This window comes from Chinchilla lanigera, unplaced genomic scaffold, assembly GCF_000276665.1.
Source record: "Chinchilla lanigera isolate Chin_1 unplaced genomic scaffold, ChiLan1.0 scaffold00148, whole genome shotgun sequence".
NCBI lineage: Eukaryota > Metazoa > Chordata > Mammalia > Rodentia > Chinchillidae > Chinchilla > Chinchilla lanigera.
Genome location: NW_004955549.1, coordinates 576,892 through 595,432, shown reverse-complemented (window position 1 = coordinate 595,432; position 18,541 = coordinate 576,892).

Below are 18,541 nucleotides of genomic sequence, written 5' to 3'. Positions count from 1 at the left end.
TTCAAATTACCCCGGTGATTGAGTTCAGGCTCTGGGATAGAGATCAGGTGGGACAATTAGAGGATAAACTCTTGAAATGGGGCTGAAAGTATATTTGCCGCTGAACTTTTTGAGCATTATTCACTTAAAGGAAAGGTGACAAAATTAAGGGTGTGAAGAAGGAGTAAAGTGTGGAGGGAAACAACCTTGGTTAAGTGTGGGGAGATTGTGTTCTAAATTTTGCCTTGAAAGAAAATAACTCTGTGACCTTGAGAGAGTCATTTCATCACTCTAGGTCTCATTTCTTAATCAAGAAAAATGAAAGATGTGAAGCAAGTAATATATCAATGTGAATTTCTCTTTTCTTTTTCCTATCCCAAACTGATTTTTTTCCTAATTGAGAATAGGTAGGAGAGAGGCTTCCTCTTAGTAAAATATCAACAAAAGCATTTTATGAAGTGCTTTGAAATATTTTCAAAGATTAAAACTGACTATGTGGGGAATAGATTCCTGTTCCCAGCTCTGAGTTATAGCTCTTTCTTTGTATATCTCCCAGAATTCAACTTTCCACAGGTTGGGTCCTGCAGGAGGTGGAAACCCCGTGCTAGGTAATGATGGTTTTCTTATTTCCTGCTAGTCCTAATTTTCCTAAACAACCACCAATAACTCATAGCTCTCCACTTAATTAACTTACACAATTTACTAGCCAAAGAAAGAAACTATTTATGTGATTTCCTCCTAAGTGTTTCTTAAATTTCAGTTAAAGGTTATATATAAAACAAATAGCCAACCCCAAAAGGAAATTTCCTGAAACTTTACTAGTAAAAACTTTGAAATTATAGACTGAGCATTACTTTATATAATTAATATTGTCATAGAAAAAGGTACATGGATTGATCCTTTTTATTAGATCAATTTTAAAATTTGTATGAATTACTCAAGAAGTAATCTTCTGAATCTGTCCCTTTTATTGGTCTAATGCATTCATTTATTATAGCACAAGTCACTACCATGTTTTAATTATATCTTTGTTTTGATTTTTCTCTGTTGATGAATATTTTGAGAGTCCACATCTCACACACTTGAAAAAAAATTACTTTCTAGTTTAATCCCTTCACTGAACACTCACTAAATATTCCATGCATAGATGACACATAGTCCAGTGAGGTATTGATCAAAAAGTCTCCAATTTCCATTCTTCTTGGCCCTCATTTAGGTCTTATGATGAGCTATCAATGACCAATTATTTGATTTTACATAAATAATAAAGGTTGAAGCCATATACAAGCTAAAGTGTACTAGGGATTGTACATCCTTCAACATTAAATTTTATAAGGTCTCTATGAAACAACTGCTTCAACTTGGGTTTTACAAATGAAAATACAGAAATGATGTGTCCACTAGACTGTGAATGGAGAATCCTGCACAGGTTAAGGGTCTCCAGTGTCTATGTCCTTTTTATTATTTAGTTCTTGCTAAAGCACGTAAACTGGAGGACTTCTGATTACCTAGAATCGTGGACTTCGTCTACATCAAGCTCTGGGGAACTCATTTGACAAGTCTCTGTCTTATAGACAGCCATATCAACCATCATAGGATCTTAAATTTAGAACCAATTATGATAAAAAGGAACAGGAAGAACATTCACACAAAAGAAGCTCGGGCTGCATATGGCTTTTTACAAAAGCGATCTGTGCATCCAGAGTTCTGTGCAATATGTACAGAACAGTTCTTCTCAACCAGGAACAATACTGTGCTTCATAATACATTTAGAAACATCTACAGATTTTTTAAATTTTGGTTATTATAATTGGAGTAATACTATGGTCATCTATGGTGCAAACATTAAGAATGCTCTTGAATATCATACAATGTGTGGGAGAGCCCCTAAAACAAGACATTGTCTGGTGTGGCATGGCACTGCTGCAAGCTTATGTTATAGGTACAAAATGATGAATTACAATAAATAATTGTACAAAACTGAGTGCCTCTTAACAATAATAAGATTATAAAAAGTATAGAGGCAAATAGAATAAAAAAAGGGTGCAGATTTTTTTGAAAAATTAATAATAATGTTTATATGACATATTTAGAACAAAGGAACAAAGAAATATTTTTAACGCTAAGACCAAAAAATAAGGTGAAGATACCAAAACTCCAAAAATTAATCTCTATAGATAATGGGACAAAACCAACTTATGTTTTGAAATTTGGGTGGGGGTAGGGCAGAAGTACAGAGATGCTAATGAAAGGATCTATAGGCAGCCACTGAGACATGGAGACCTCGGAAAACATGTGAGAACATCTATCTTCCTCTTCGTGAGAGAGGAAGATAACAAATGTTATTACTGTAGAAAGCACAGTCACGTAGCTATGTGAAAATAGGTGTATGTGCGTAGCTTTGGAGAGATGATCAGAGCTCAAACAGAGAGACAGTTTGAGTGCTGTGGAAATGAAACAGGCAAGCAGCGCTGGCTTTTGTTCTTTGGCAGTGACAACAAAGTCTATGGAAATTAATCACTGAGGGGAGATCTGAGGGTAAAGTTTGGAACTTATGTTTTAGGGTCCACTGTCTATAAGTGTTGGCAAAAATGAATTAGTCGGGAGTGATGTTAAGTCCATTGGCCTACATACCAGGGAGCTTGGATTTGCCATTAACTGAGATGGAAGTAATCTGGATAGAGGTAGGCCTGTACGTAGGGAGGGAAAACCAGTTTTGTTATGTCATGTTAAGTGGGAGATAAAATCTAGATATTAGAGAGATCTCACAGTCCATTAGATATGCAAGTGTCAAATGCAAAGGAGAAATCAGAAATTGAGATACATATTGTGGGGTCATCCATGTTATGATAGCACATGAAATCACTAGTTAATGCTTACAAAAGTCTATAAACTGAGCTCTATAGTACCTTTGCATGTAAAGATATGAAAAAATATGGAAGATCCCCAATACCATGGAAAGTAACATTAGAGGTAATTGGAAAACGCAAAAAGGTCACAGAGTAGTTTACAACTTTCAATTTGGGTGGAAAACTGTTTTGCTAGAGACAAGATTATGTACAGGATTACTAAAATATCTTAACCATCAAAAGTGAAACACTATAATAAAAAATAAATCATTAAAACTATAGATATAGGAAAAATTACCTTAAATTATTAGTATTTCTACTTTTATGTATTAATAATATAAAAGGGGAGATAACTTATACTCCCCCAAAGAAGAGATTGCTGAACAAATTATATAATACTATAGTGTAACTATAAAATAGTATTTTTCTAGAATATTAAGCAATTTAGACAATTTCAAGTAATATGGTAGAGAATAATATTAGCATATATAATAGGATGCTAATTTTGTTAAAGTATAAATGCATATATAAGTGCAGAAACAAATTAAAATAGACATAGAGCATCTCATTTTAAAGTGAAGGAAAATGGGATGAAGACAAGACAAATTTATAACAGTTTATTAGCAGTTAAATTATGCATGTATTTAAATTTATATAGTTACATTTCTGGTATTTTATAATTTTCATAATCTGAATAAAATCTTATAAACATTTTCCTCTAACAAAGTTATAAAATATAATAAACTATCAGAGTCACAAAATCTATTGCTATTTCTTTTACTTTTAGGACTACAAAGATTTCATGCCATTTAGATCATTCAAACTATGTTCCTTTTCATATCCCATATTTGGAAAATCTTCCCATATTTCTCACACAGTAATCTGCCCACTGCTACCATAACGATGAAAATTTCATGTGTCCTCTACATTTTACAAAGAAATATTTTCTCAAGGGAGTTACTGCTCATACTGTGAGAAATGCCTTTCAGTGATAAACTCTTCCTGGGGGAATACATGTGAATGAAAGAGTCGAAATTGATTCTGTGTGCTGGCCCCTGAGATTCTACTACATCCTCTACCCTAATTCCTTTACTACCTACTGTTATAAAGCCACTTCCATGAAACAGTGATCCATTCCCCTCTTTCCTTCCAAAAATAATGATTGCTCTTCCAATATATTGCTCTTCTAATAGTTGCTGATGGTAAAACTGAACATGACTTGCTGTCTTCCTTCCTGAGACAAAGAGGGTCACAGGCAATTACCATCGGTGTGGTGAGTGCCAGATCTTAGTGATGTCCAGGACACTTGCTGTGAGGACACATGCACCTGGAAGACCTAGGGGCAAAGGTGGGGAAAGAGCAAAGCTTCTCTGAGAATGGGACACCTTAGTAGAAACAAAAAGGACTTGAATAGGTTACATTAAAAATGAATCAGGGCCCATAGAGTGTCATCTCATTAAAAAGAAAGTATCAATAAAGAGACAGAAATTATAAAAAAGAGAAATTTTGGACTTGAACATTATACTAAAAATTTTAAAGGAAAAATCTTGGATAGCTCCTTTGGGTAGGTAAAACAAAGAATCACTAAACGTGAAGATAATAACATTAACGTGATCTAGTTGGAGGATCAGAATGGAAAAGGAAAGTGCAGAACAGTGAACAAACCCAGAGGCTTGTGCAGGGCCATTAAATCACACATATAAGAGGAGCTCAGAGTCCTGCAGAAGAGGAGAGGAAGAAAAACAAATCTGAAGAAACTAGACAAACATTTGACAAATTTGGTAAAAACTTCAATCTACACCTCAATAAAATGTAATGAAATTCATTCAGAGATCTACACAGATGAATCATAATTGGTCAAATCAAAGGCAATAAGAGAACTTGAAAGCATCATCAAATATAAGGGATCCTTAGTATCCATTATAATAAGATAAGCAACTGATTTCTTATAAAAAACGTAGATCAGAAGGCATTATAACACTATCATGACATACTAAGAACACATGGGACATTCCTTAAAATGGGCTATATTTTACGCTATCAAAATTATTAATAACTTTGGGGAATGGGGATTTAGCTCAGCAGCACAATGCCTGTCTGGCAAGTGCGAGGTCATGAGTTCGATTCCCAGTACTGGAGAAAAAGCAAAACAAAAAAATAATAATTATTATTAATAACTTTAAAAGGAGCAAGATCACATATCTTTCCTACTAAAATTACACAAACTTAGAAACATGTAACAGAAAGCATCTGGCAACTTATAAATATATAAAAATATATTAAACAAGTTCCAACATAATCAAGGGGTAAGAGAAGCACACAAAATTTAGAAAATAATTTGAGATAAATTAACTGAGAAATAATATATCAAATTTTATGGGATGCAGGGAAGGCAGATCTTAGGTCAAAATATGCATTTGTACAAGTGTATATTAAAAATGGATAGGAGGGCGTGGTAGCCCTCAGGAGACTGAAGTGAAAGGATCATGAATTTGTGGCCAACCTGGGCTACATAGTAAGTTCAAGACCAGCTGAACTACAGAGGATGACCCTATCTCAAACAAACAAACAAACAAAAATTAATGAAATAAAAACTAGAAAGAAAGAAAGCACTCCTATCAGTGTGCTAGAACTGCCATAGAAAACACCACAAGTTGCTCAAACAACATAGATGTGCTTTCTCAGGATTTTGGATCTATGATGTCTAAGATTAAGATGTTAGAGGAGTTGGTTTCCTGTGAGGCCTCTCCTTGGCTAGCAGATGTTTGTCTTCTCATATGTCTTCACATGATCCTCCCTCTTTAGGGGTCTGTGTCCAGATATCTTTTTCTTACAGTGACAGAAATCATAGGTTTATGGGTTTCACCCCCTCATGTCTCCTTACTGCCTGTCTCCAAATGCAGAAACAACCTGAGACACAAGGAGATAGGACTTGGGGAGGGTTAGAAGTTCCATGTGTAAAATGGGGGGCATAGCACAGTAACCAAAGGAATAACCAAACTATCCATCTTAAAATTTGAAAAAAAATGAATTAACTTAATCCAAACCAAGCAGGAAGATGGAAGCAACAAAGTATAAAGTAGAATTAAATGAAAGATAGAATATGGAATCTAACAACCACTGTTAATTCCTATCATTTTGCTCTGAAACCCTGTATCATTTTCATTGCTTTTGCTTTGTTTTGTATTTGTCTACATTGTTGTTATTTTGCTATTGTCCTTTTTTTATTATTCTCTTTGAAAGAAAAAAGAAAAGTAGACTAGAAAAACAGAAAAAATTAACAAATACAAAAGTTAGTTCTCTCAAGAAATCAAGAAAATTGACAGGCAAACTAAAGAGATCAAGAAAAAAGAAAGAAGACAAAAAATGGTAAATAGTGAAAGATGAAACATTACTGGAAACCTTACAGAAACAAATAAGTAATGGAATAATTATATAAACATTATTATGCCAGGAAATCAGATAACACTGATGAAATATTCACATTTATTGAAAGATATAAAATCTGACTCAAAAATAAACAGAAAATCAAAGCACACCTAAAACAATAAAAAGAAAATGAATTAGGAGTCAGAACCTTTCCAGAAGAAAAGTCAAAGATCAAGTGACTTTGTTGATAAAATGTATCTATGTTTAAAGAAAGATGAATACCAGTTATTCTCAAACCCTTCAGAAATATAGGGGAGGAGGTTAGATGTGACACTTCCTTCCTCATTCTATGTGGCTAGCACTACTGTAATGTCAAAATGAGACAACTATGGATCAGACATAAACCTTTTGAAGGTATATATCATGAATACAGAAATAAACCTTTTGAAAAAAGGATAATTCCAGGAAATGAAATTTAACAACTGCTATGGTTTGTGTCTGGGTGTCCCTCCAAAGATTCATGTGGTCGAAGGGTGGGCTTTTAGAGTTTGATTGATTATAGGTGTGAGAGCTACACCCGCACTGGGGCGGATAGTTTTGTATATGTAAAGGAGAGAAACAGGCTGCTTGCCGCCATTCCTCCCTTTTGCGCTTGTTGCTTTGCTGTGTCCTGCCACCATGAACGCTTGCCCTCTGCCATGTGCCTCTCTCCCTTGGAGCCAGTCCAGTATGGACTGAAACCTCCACAAACTGGAAGTTAAACAAATGTTTCCTTCTTTAATTTTGGGCATCAGGTCTTTTGTCTCAGCAACGAGAAAAAAGTAACTGAGACAACAACATATTAAAATAATTTTAGTCATGTAAAAGTAGGATTTGTCTGAGTAATGTCAGGATACTTTAGTATGTGAGATCAATCAATGTAGCTCATCATATTAATACAAAAAATGGCAAAACTTCTTGAGCATCTCAATATACACAGAAGAAACATCTCACACAGTCTAAATCATCTTATGTTTAAAACACTCCACCAACTAAGAATAGGAAGAAATTTCTTCAGCCTGATCAAGGGCATTGATGAAAAGTCCAAAACTAACATTTTATTTAAAATAAAAGATTGACAGATTTCTTCAGACTATAAAGAACAAGAAAGTCTGTTCTCATCCCTTCTAATCTTTCATACTTGAGGGTCTTGTAAAACAACTGTGCAACAAAAATCAAGCATCCAAATTGGAAAAGAAAATAAAACTCTCTTTAATTTCAGAGCCATTATCTTTTATAATACCAACGAATCTGCCAAAAAACAAGTGTAGTGATGGAGATAATATTAATATAAAATCATTAGTTACATTCCTTTTTCAACATGCACCAGTTCCCCGTGATGAATTGATTATGTATCACAAACTTATAGTAAGACAAAAATTAAAGAAGTAACCAAGTTAAAATTCTCAAGAATATATGATAACATCAAAGAAGGTGAAAATCCTAAAAGTAAATGTAACGAAAATGCAAGACTTTTATATTTAAAACAATAAAACGCTGTCGTAAGAAACTGAAGAGCATTTCAATAAATGGAAAGACATTCATGTTCATGGGTTAGAAGAAAACTTGTAAAGATGTGGCTATACATCAAATTAATTTGCAGATTTAATAAGTCACTTCCAGAGTTCCCAAACAGATGTACCACAATGAGAGAGATGTTGACATGCAGAAAAATGTGCACGTAGTGAAGAATATATGATAAATCTCTGTGCCTTCCCATAAATTTTGCTGTGAGTTCAAAATTTATCTAAAAGCCTAATGTGTTAAGAAGTAAAGGAGTATAAAACAGCAAACTGCCCAATTAAAAATGTGTAAAAATTTGGATAGGTATCTCTCAGAGAAACATTTCCTACTGGCCAAACAATACATGAAAGAAAGCTTTAGTATAATTAGTCATAGTGGAGAGACAAATCAAAACTGAAATGATATAGCTGCTGGAATGACTATAATAAAATAAGATGGAACAATGACAAACTGGCGAGGATGTGGAGAATTTGGAACTCTCACACATAATTGGTGGGAATAAAAATTGTACCATGTAGCTTTTCCTCAGACTGACATACTTAAAGATACTCTATGTCCTAGGAATTGTACTTACATGTCTATAGCTAAAAGAAATTAAAGCATATGTCCATAGAAATTTTTATATGCAAATGTTCATATCAGTGTTATTCATCTTAGCCAAGTGATGAGTAATTAAAAAAGATGAACACAATCCATTAAAACAAATATTATTTAGGCATAAAGAGAATTAATATATCAATGAATGCTGCAACATGTATGAACCATGAAAATATTTTGCTGAAAGTGAGAAGACAGATATAAAGATTAGAGTTACAGAATTTCTCAAATAAACATTTCTGAATAGACAAATCCTTATTGACAGAAATAGACATGCGTTCCAGGGCCTGGTAGAAGAAGAACGAGGTGTGATTACTAGTGAATAAATGATTTGTTTTTCAGATGATGATAATACTCCAGGATTAGATTCTCATGACGCCCCACAACTCTATGAATATATGAAGAGCTGCTGAATTGTGCACTTTAAATTTTTGGTTATTGAGTTATATGCGAATGAATAAACAAAAATAAAAGGATCTGCTCCAAGGGCCAAAAAACTCAAGAAGTACCATGGATACCTCCAGACTATCTGCCACACCATGGACCAAATGTCAGTTCTCTTGTCTCCCATGAGTCATAGTTGAGTTTTCAGCAGACCTCATGAAACACATTTCATTTGCTTACAGAACACATAATGTGGATGCCCATTAGCATATATGCAATGAACAATCTAGAAAAGAATTATTATCTCAATTACAAACATGAAAGAATATTCAGCTGCCCAAACCAGGACCATGAGAGGGTGAAGTCTCCTTTGCTGGAACTGACTTGACCTTATGCTGCTACCCTTTTTATGTGCTGTGATCCTGGGTGACCATCCCTAGCCTTTAAAGTCAATGCTTTAATTCCTGCATCTCTTTTTTACTAGATGATACAATATACACCAACTACTTTTTGTTTGTTTGTTTGTTTGTTTCTTTGTGTATGGGCTTGTGGTACTGTATCTTAATTGACTTGGACTTCTTAGAGAAGTCTATAATTGGTAACAGTATCAGAATGTAAAATTTTAGCTTGCACTTTAACTGCACACCATTTTTAAGTTGGAGTGTATGTGCTTATACACACACAGCGATATGATAGTTTTCTCAATTACACATTTAAAATGGCTATAGCCATTGGCAGTGTAGCAACTTTATAGTTCTGATTACTGCTGTAGTAAGCTTCCTTTACATTATGCTATGCTAATAAAGATCTCCTTTGTCTCAGTGACTTCAAACTACAATGGTTTATTTCTTTCTAGTATTAATGCATTGGAGCTGGAGGTTGTGGTGACAACACAGAGTCTCTCTTCACTCTGCAACCCAGCTTTCCAAATCAGGCCTTGTCTCAGTGTCCTGAGAGAAAGAAAAATAGGGAACAATATCTACACCATTCAGGGAACATTACAGCATCTCTCAGTATTACAAGATCACTTCCCCTGTGGTACCACTGATCACCACAAGTCATATGGTTGACCTCAACACCAGCAATGTTTGGCTATCTAGTTGATAGAGACACTATCAGCCAAAAGTAGCATTTGGGACTGCAAATTCTCTTAAAAGCAAAACAAAACAAAGAAGTAAATCATTTTCCCATGTCATGTTATTGTCTCCAAACACCAAAAAGAACAGTCTACTACCTCCTCTGCTCTTATAGATTCTGCATCTTTCTAATTTTCCAATTGGCCCAACTGGATACTTGACTGATCTGAGGAATCGTGTTTCCCTAATGAAGGAGCTCAGAACATTCATTGTCCTTCCATACAGTATTTGTTTAATTTCCCATCATAGAATTATCTATTTGCCACTATGATTTTTTATTCATTTTCTGTTACATCTGCCTGCCTCTAAGCTATTCAAGGCTGGGAACATTAATGTTCTTTTTTTTTTAACCTGATTTCTAAACCTACAAATGTTCTGTGAATATGTGCTATACTAATGACTGAACACTCTCAAGGTCCATTACTAAGTTGTTGATCATTTTAGTTCTTATTTGTAACATGTGCTTCTTTTGTCCTCCCCCTTCCTGGCTTCTTCCTAATTTTCACCAACATTGGTTGAATACCTTTTATTTATTCAACAGTGCAGCATAGGAAAATGATAAATAAGACACTTTGTGTTTCATTCAGGGCTACACAGCTAAGTGGAAGACAGAAATACTACCACCATGTTGTTACATGAGTTTTAGCCAGTCATACCCAGATTTATGGTACCAATATGAGATGAAAACCTGGCAATCCCAATTCCACATCAGTAATTCAGCAGGGGTTTTTCCAGGATGTAATTCAGGGATCTGTGAATGACATTATCTTAAACTAAATAAGTTCACTTTCTGTCAAAACTCCTAGCTTGTGTTTTCCAGTGATCCATTTGTTTTTCATTGTCAGACAACTATCCGTTGTGGCTCATACAAGACCACACTCACCATAGTCGGTCCATTTTGTGCATAAGTTTTTCAAACTGACCAGATGGGGTTCAGAATGTTTGTAAGATCACCATTATCGCCATAGCCCTAAGAAATTATATTTATCAGCAGTTGATTGGTTATAGATTAACTACTAAGTCACGCTATAGGTGTTAACCATTTAGTACCCCTCAAAGGACTCAATTGTACTTGGTTAAAGTAACAACTGGTCATCTGAATTAAAATGCTTCTTGGCTTAGATTAAGAGGAAGAATGGAAACACCTTTTCTAAATAGATGAAGTCCTTTGAGAACAAAAATTTTTGCAATAACACAATATTGGGTTAATGAAATAATCTACAAATTTTGACATTCTGTTCAGAATATATAAACTGTCCAGGGAAAAGGTACAGTGCTAATCTTTACTGCTGTAACAAAATTTGATCTTTATTAACAATTAGAATATTTCCATGATACAGCTTGTTAGCGCCTGTGGACTACAAAGTCAGCTGATGATCCTGTAACACACCATTTAGACGCTTTTGAAGAAAACAATGGACTTCATTCTCAGAAATGATTAAATTACAGCCCTGGGAGTGAACTCCACCCTTTCCATCACCCATTTAATGCATTCAGGTTATAGGAAGGTTGTTGCATAGATTGCCACACTTCAGAAAAAATTTTAAATACTTGCTGCCTCCCAGAGTCATGAGTGACACCGGGAGGAATTTGGCATGGGAGAAATGTATAAGCTACCAACTGCTGCATGTCGAGTTACTCCAAAGCATGGAGACCGAAAGCAACAATACATTGTGGCATCATATAGAGTGTCTGTAGGTCACATTGGAAAATAGTTGGGTGTTTCTCTCTCGAAGTGTCATATGAGCCGTGGTTGAGATATTGGCCAGATATCAATCATAAGATTGACTGGGGTTGAGGGATGGGAGCGGGAGCCAGGGATTAGGCCACTTGCGTGTGTGGTAGAACATGCTGGCTGTTAGCAGCATACAGTTCCTCCCATCACGGGTCTGTCTCCGTGTCCTTCTTGCTTGGCTCTCCAAAACAGTGATCCAAGAAAAATTCCAGACTATTACAAAGACTATTCAAACGAGCTATACTTTTAAGAAACAAAATTATACTATTAGGGAATATCCTAATAATATCCTTTATTATTGTTGGCACCGTTGACATTTGGAGGATATCATTATATTTTGTGGGAGTTGGTCCTATGCATTAAAGGATGCATAGAACAATTTCTGGACTCTACCACTGAGGTACCATTTTCATTCTTTCGTTCCCAGTGACAGTACCCCCGGATGCCACACAAAAATCTTCAGGCATGGTGAAATAGCTCCTAAAGGGGAACTAGTTGAAGTTACTAACATAGCTAGTATCTTAACTAATCTTAGAAAAATGAAGTTTGCAAAGATGACAACTGAATTTAAAGACAGAAAAAGCTAAAAAACAAACAAACAAACAAAAAGCTCATCAAAATGAAGGAAAAACAAAGGAAAACCTTCTCCACAATGTGCACAATCTCACTAATGTCCCCAATTTGAAACCAATGTCATTGAAATATGCAAATGTTGACCAGTTCCCTCCCTTGGTCTAGAAGAATGAACCGTCCTGAAAATAAATAAGCAAAAGGATTTATGAAGTTTTGGAGAAGTCCCCCTTTTATCCATGTTTTCTGAAAATTTTCATCATTCATCAGCCACATTCACCAAAAACAAACAAAATAACCTAGAATAAAGTAAAGTAAATAAAATATTAAAAGGACATACATTACAACAATGCTCATACCTGTAGTCCAGTGTGTGTGTGTGGGGGGTAAATTTTACTTTATATCTCAAGATGCAAATTATCACAGGTCATTCATTACAATTTATATCATTCAATTATAGTAAAACAGAAAAGAAATGCAGAAAACTAGACCAGATAATTTTACCATAACAATAATAGTTATAGTGATAATGAAGATAATATCACATAGTCAAAGCCAGAGAAAGATAAAGAATTTTAAAATACTGGTTACAGAGGATGAATGCATTACTGCATATAAATTTAAATTTGATTTTCTACTTTCTGAAACCTACACCAAACTGAGGGATATAAGGAGCTCTATTATTTCCATGGAAATATTTTACTTTATGTAATTACTATTCATGCTTTCTTTCCTCTTTCTTCCCTGATCCACTAGTAAGAGCTGAATTGAAATAGAAAGAGTGAAATGAGTTTTCTGAGTTAAAGATTGATGACTATAAACACGATTAATTTGGTTTGGGGCACTGGTTTGCCACTCGCTCCAGTTTGAGTTCAAGGTAAATAACACATGAAAAAAAGGTTGAGAGTTGAAAATGTGTCCATGTTTCTGTGACAAATATTGATGCAGAGGAAATTTACAATTAAAATGTGCATCAGGGTGAACCTTGAAAACAAAAGGGAGACTGGAAATGAACAGCAATGGGCCCTAAGATTCTTTCTAGAATGAGGAAACTGTTCTGGAATTAATTAACGGTGACAATTGTACAGCTTTGTGAAGATGCTAAAGAATCTCTGAGTTGTGCATTTCAAAGGGATAAATCTTACAGCTTGTGATGTTCTTTTCAGTTTTTTAACTTACACGCTGCATCAGGCATAATGGAACATGACTGGAAGAGAAGCAAAAGCAAAAGGTTAGAAATTTCTTTTGGGGGGCACTAAACATAAAATAAAACAAGTCTTGTGTTCAAATCACATTTGCATAACTGGCACAATTTTATTTTATTTTATTTTATTTGTCATTTTGAGACAAGTTTTCACTATGTAGTTCAGGGTGGCCTTGAGCTCACTTTGTAGCCTAGGCTGATCTCAAACTCCCAAGTATGCTCCTGCCTCAGCCTCCCGCGTGCTGGGATTATAGGAGTGCACCACCATGGTCAGCAACTGGCACTATTTTAAATAGTTACATGCAATAAGTGCTTACCTAACACAGAACCCTCTACTCAGTAAATCATTAGTGGTTAATATTGCTATTTTGGGATGGGCAAAATTAAAACACGACATTGCAGTATGGTAATTCAGTCCACTTTCTGGGCTAGATTCCTTCTGAGCTACCAATCCATACTTGTATGTATCATCTTAACAATATGCCCCACAAATATCAGTAAAGCACAATCGATGGACTTACAGGTCTTGGTACAGGTATATTTACAAAGTCTTAATGGAAAAAGTGATATTTGCCTGAGCCCTAATCAGTAGGAATGGAACCTGAAGGTGAATTCAAGGCGATCACAGGTAAAGTAACTTGAGAAAAGACCAATAGTAGTTTTGAGGTGATTTGCGACATGGATGTGGGATCTATGCTGATGATGACCCCTGCATTTACACTTTGGACAGAGTGTGTTGCAGTTGTCTGAGGGCTTCAAAATCAATAATTAGCAGTGGAAATTACTCTGCAGGGAGCCAAAGTATTCACAACTTTGAAATCTACTGAAGACCATAGGGAAACATTTATGTTTGTTTCTGTGCCAAAGAACAAGCTCTGTGTACTACCTACCAAGGAGGCACTGAGCCTAGACGGAAGACAACCAAGGCTACTGGGCACCACACCACATGGAAAACCCTATCTCCTTTTTAGCCACAGTTGTTGTTTTTCCATGCAACTGTGACTCCATGTAAGTTGCCTACCTCCGACATGTCTTTCTTGTCCTTATAGAACTCACTGACACTACTTGTTCTGAATGGCTGTTACTAACCAGAAAAATACTACAGTTTTGCCCTAGGTAGTCACTAAAATCTTCAGACACTAATGACTTCGAATCCAAGAGCTATTTTATCCCTTTGGCTCTCTGATCCATATTTTTACTCCTAGGGGGAGAAAAGTAACTGCTGCCATCCATCAAAGGTGAAAGTCATGGAGCAGCTAATTGGTTTTGAATTTAGTCTCATCAGGGGGTCAAGAAAAAATTTGTATCACAGTTGACAGTTTGAACACAGCCTTAATTTATTGTCTTTCAAAGAAAAAAAAAAGAGGAAAGATGAGATGCATCTTTCAAAAGTTGAGAAGAAAATGATCTCCCAGGTATCTAATTTGTATGTCAGCAAACATGGCTTGTTTATGAAGGAAAGTCTGAGCTTGTGAAAAAGATGACAATAGATTCTCAGGCAAGAAAAGAGTGAAAGAAAGAAGTAAAAGGAAACAGGGACCTGGACCTGATTCAATCACTGGGCCGAGGGGGCCTCTGACTAAGTGAGCACCAGGCCAGACCTTACTGTGATAGTTTTCCCTGACCACTCACTGTGGGAGTGGTCTACCATCTTGCCGCCTAAGGACCTTGCAGTGTCACATTGTGTCTTTCCTCACTCATCTTATAGGTGAGGAAGAAGCATGTGGAGAGACCTCAGTCCAAGAAAAGCTTTTTGCCACATCCTGACTCCAGCTATAATGCCAGCTTCCTCCTTCCAAAACCCCAATTTTCTTGAAAGTGCAGATCTCAAGCCCATTCATGTCTTTGTAGCACACCCAGTCTTAGTTTCTTGATTAACAGAACATGATATTAAGGAGTGAGGCATGATGGGAGGGAACGAGGAGGGAAATTGGAGATGGAATTAATGAGAGATTTCCTAAGAATGACTTCTGTTGAATGAGAAAGACACTTCTTAATCAGCTTGCGAACTCATGAGTTTGATCCCGAATAAGTGAGTTTGGATGTTTATACCAGATGGCAATGAACTCATTAGCCATTTGTTTTAAGACACATACTTCGTTGTGCACCTATTTTATCATGCTCAGTTTCAAGACACAGTGGAGGCTGGTGTATTAGGCAGGATTTTACAGAGAAACACAGCTAACCGTCAAATAAGCAAGATATATACATTTATACATAATATCTTTATATAAGCATCCATATGTATCACCACATAAATTTTTCTGTGTAATGAATATAGGGACATTAACTATAAATATTATAATTATAAGGTATTGTCTTACAAGTTTATGGGGAAAGTTCTCAAATTTGCCATGTGCAATTCTAAGGTCTAGGAAAATTTTAATATTTAAAAATTTTTATTAGTACAGTTTGCAGTACATAATCAGGAGATCTTATATTCTGCTGCAAAGGGCAGACATCTAGAATGGCAGTGGTATAATCCACAGTTCAAGGGCAGCAAAAATTAAAGTCCCAGATCAGCCAGTCGAGCAGTCTATTGATGTTCCTTTCCCCGACCGTACTGTTCTTTTCAGGCCAGCACAGACTGTGTCATGCCCACCCACATCGGGAAGGGGAATGTACTTTACTTAGTCCACCAGCTCAACAGTTTATCCCCTTCTGAAACAGATACACTCAGAAATAGTATTTCACCAGACATCTGGACACCCCATGATCTCTTCAAGTGGCTGTATAACTTTAACTACCACAGCCTGATTCCCAGTGTCCTCCATCCCATTTCAACTGAGTTAAATTTGGGAAACACTATTTAAACACATTTTACTCCCAGACACTGGTATGGATCCTGAGGATACAATGGTGAGTGAGAGAGGGATGCATTGCCATATAGGCTATGGGAGAAGCAGTAGTAAATAGATTATTTAAATGAATTATTTATAATCTCAAGGATAAGTATAAGCATCAGAAGCTATGAAAACAGAGAGGTAAGTAGTTTAAATAGAGGATATCTTTCTTCTCTATCCATAAAAAGTTCACCTGAAAAAGGTAGGAATATTGCTATGCTTCAACAATGTGCCTGAGGAACCATAAACCATTAAACTTATAAATTTTAAACTGACTTCAATTTTGAAGTTCAGGCAACCTTTCCAGCATGATAGCCTCCAGAAATAGTTTCAATATAGGCTGCTGATGATCCCTTGAAGACTTTTAGCTCGAAGAAACAAACTATGCTGGCTTGGTCCCTTCAGAGCAATACATCTCAGTTACCAAATTCGTATACTTCCTAATGTTCAACTCTGGAGCACTGCTCCTTCCCCAAAGGATGCAGGTGACAGAATAGAAGAAATGCTGGAGTAGGGTTGGAAGTGCTGGGAAAGACTGAAAGGCAAAAAGACATAACCAGAACGAAAATGAAATAGGAAATCAGTAGTGTCAAAGCTTGAGTCGGGTGAGGATTAACATCAAAAGAATTTGGTTGTCAACTTTCGTATCTTATAAAGCCAAGAAGTCCATGAGAGTAGGACAGGCTATTTTCCCTTGAAGTCAGGACTGATAGATAACTCTGACTCAGAGAGTGAACCTTACTACCCAGGAAATCAGTGTTTCACTTAACTCTCCTACAGGATTCATTTCCTTTCTACGTCCAATTATGTAGGGCTGATATTATCTCCAGCCCTACATAATTGGACGTAGAAAGGAAATGAACTGACACACCAAGCTGTACCACCTTGATTCTTATAGATTATTATCACAAATGTATTTCTAGACAGACAGCGTACCAGGAAGGGAGATACAATGCCAGGAAACATGGAGAAATCTTGTCAATGAATGAACTAGACTGCTGTATAAAAATAATACGAGTATTTAAGATAGTGAAACAAAAAAGGTATAAATGTTCTGGAGCAAACAGCTAAAGCAAGCTACACATGGTTGAAGAGCTAACTCTGTGCTTGTTGACTACTGAATATTACATCTTCTGCCTGAGCCTGAGCACACAATGATTCCTACATGATTCAGAACTTGTCTGTATCTCAATTTCCCCAAATTAAGCTGAGGTAGTAATAATTTTAATCTAGGGTTCTGTGAATATCTACAAACAATGCGAACATCTACAAACATCAATATACACAGATAAATATGTGCACATGTAAACTACATTTTAATCAATGGTTGGCTGAAGTTCAAACATAAGAGACTAAATATGCGTTGCGGTGCTCATATTGGTTATTGTGATTTTGTTGTTTTACTTGGGATGACACAGTGGAGAATCTAGGATGGGGCTGTTGATTTTGATGGATTTTCCTTATCTCTCTGCAAGGGTCTTAGATATATGATTAGTGGAAGGTTTTGCTCCAGTTCAGCCATTTCTCTTCTCCTTTTCCAGTAATAGAGAATGCTCATGGACTCTTTGCAGTTTGTCACTGCCAGTATGTCTCTAAGTAACTACTTTAAATTATTGCCTGGACGCAAGTCCAAGTTTGGTTTGGATACAAACACATACCAAATGTGATCCGTAGCAGTAGGTTTCTGGTCTTCCTTATCCAACTTTCTTCTGATGAATAAAAGTGCTTTAACAATTTGCACAGTAGCCAGTAGCTAAATGTCTGATATGGTCCCACTAATATCTGTGAGATGGCTGCAGTTTCCCTACCTGACAGATGAGGCAACTGAGAGTCAGAGAAGTTTATGCACTTACAACAAAATCAAACCACCTGGGTAAATTGGGAGGTCCTGTATTTGAAACAGGTGGTGGAGTGTCAAAGTTTTCTCTCTTGATCCTTTTCCCTGCAAACTCACCACAGTTTCATCCTCAGGAAGTCATAACAGAGGCTCAGTTGTTCCTTTTTTGCTTCCTGTCTTGAACCACTTCCAAGTCTTTATCAGCTTTTAATCTTGAGCTTTGAAAGGCCTCAGGCACACTCATGAATCCTCAGGTGTCCAGCACACTTTTACCATTCTCATTTGCTAGGTGTGTGGTGCACCCTCCTTCTTTTCCTCCATGAACACCAGCAGCTGGCATCAGGACAAGTGCTGCTCTGAGTCCATGCTTCCTCAAGTCATATACTGTCTGTAATCACTGCCTTTCTTTCAGACCTGTGCAAACTGGCCTCCCATGAACTCCCCTCCTAATGTTGAAGCCTGATGGTTCTCAAAG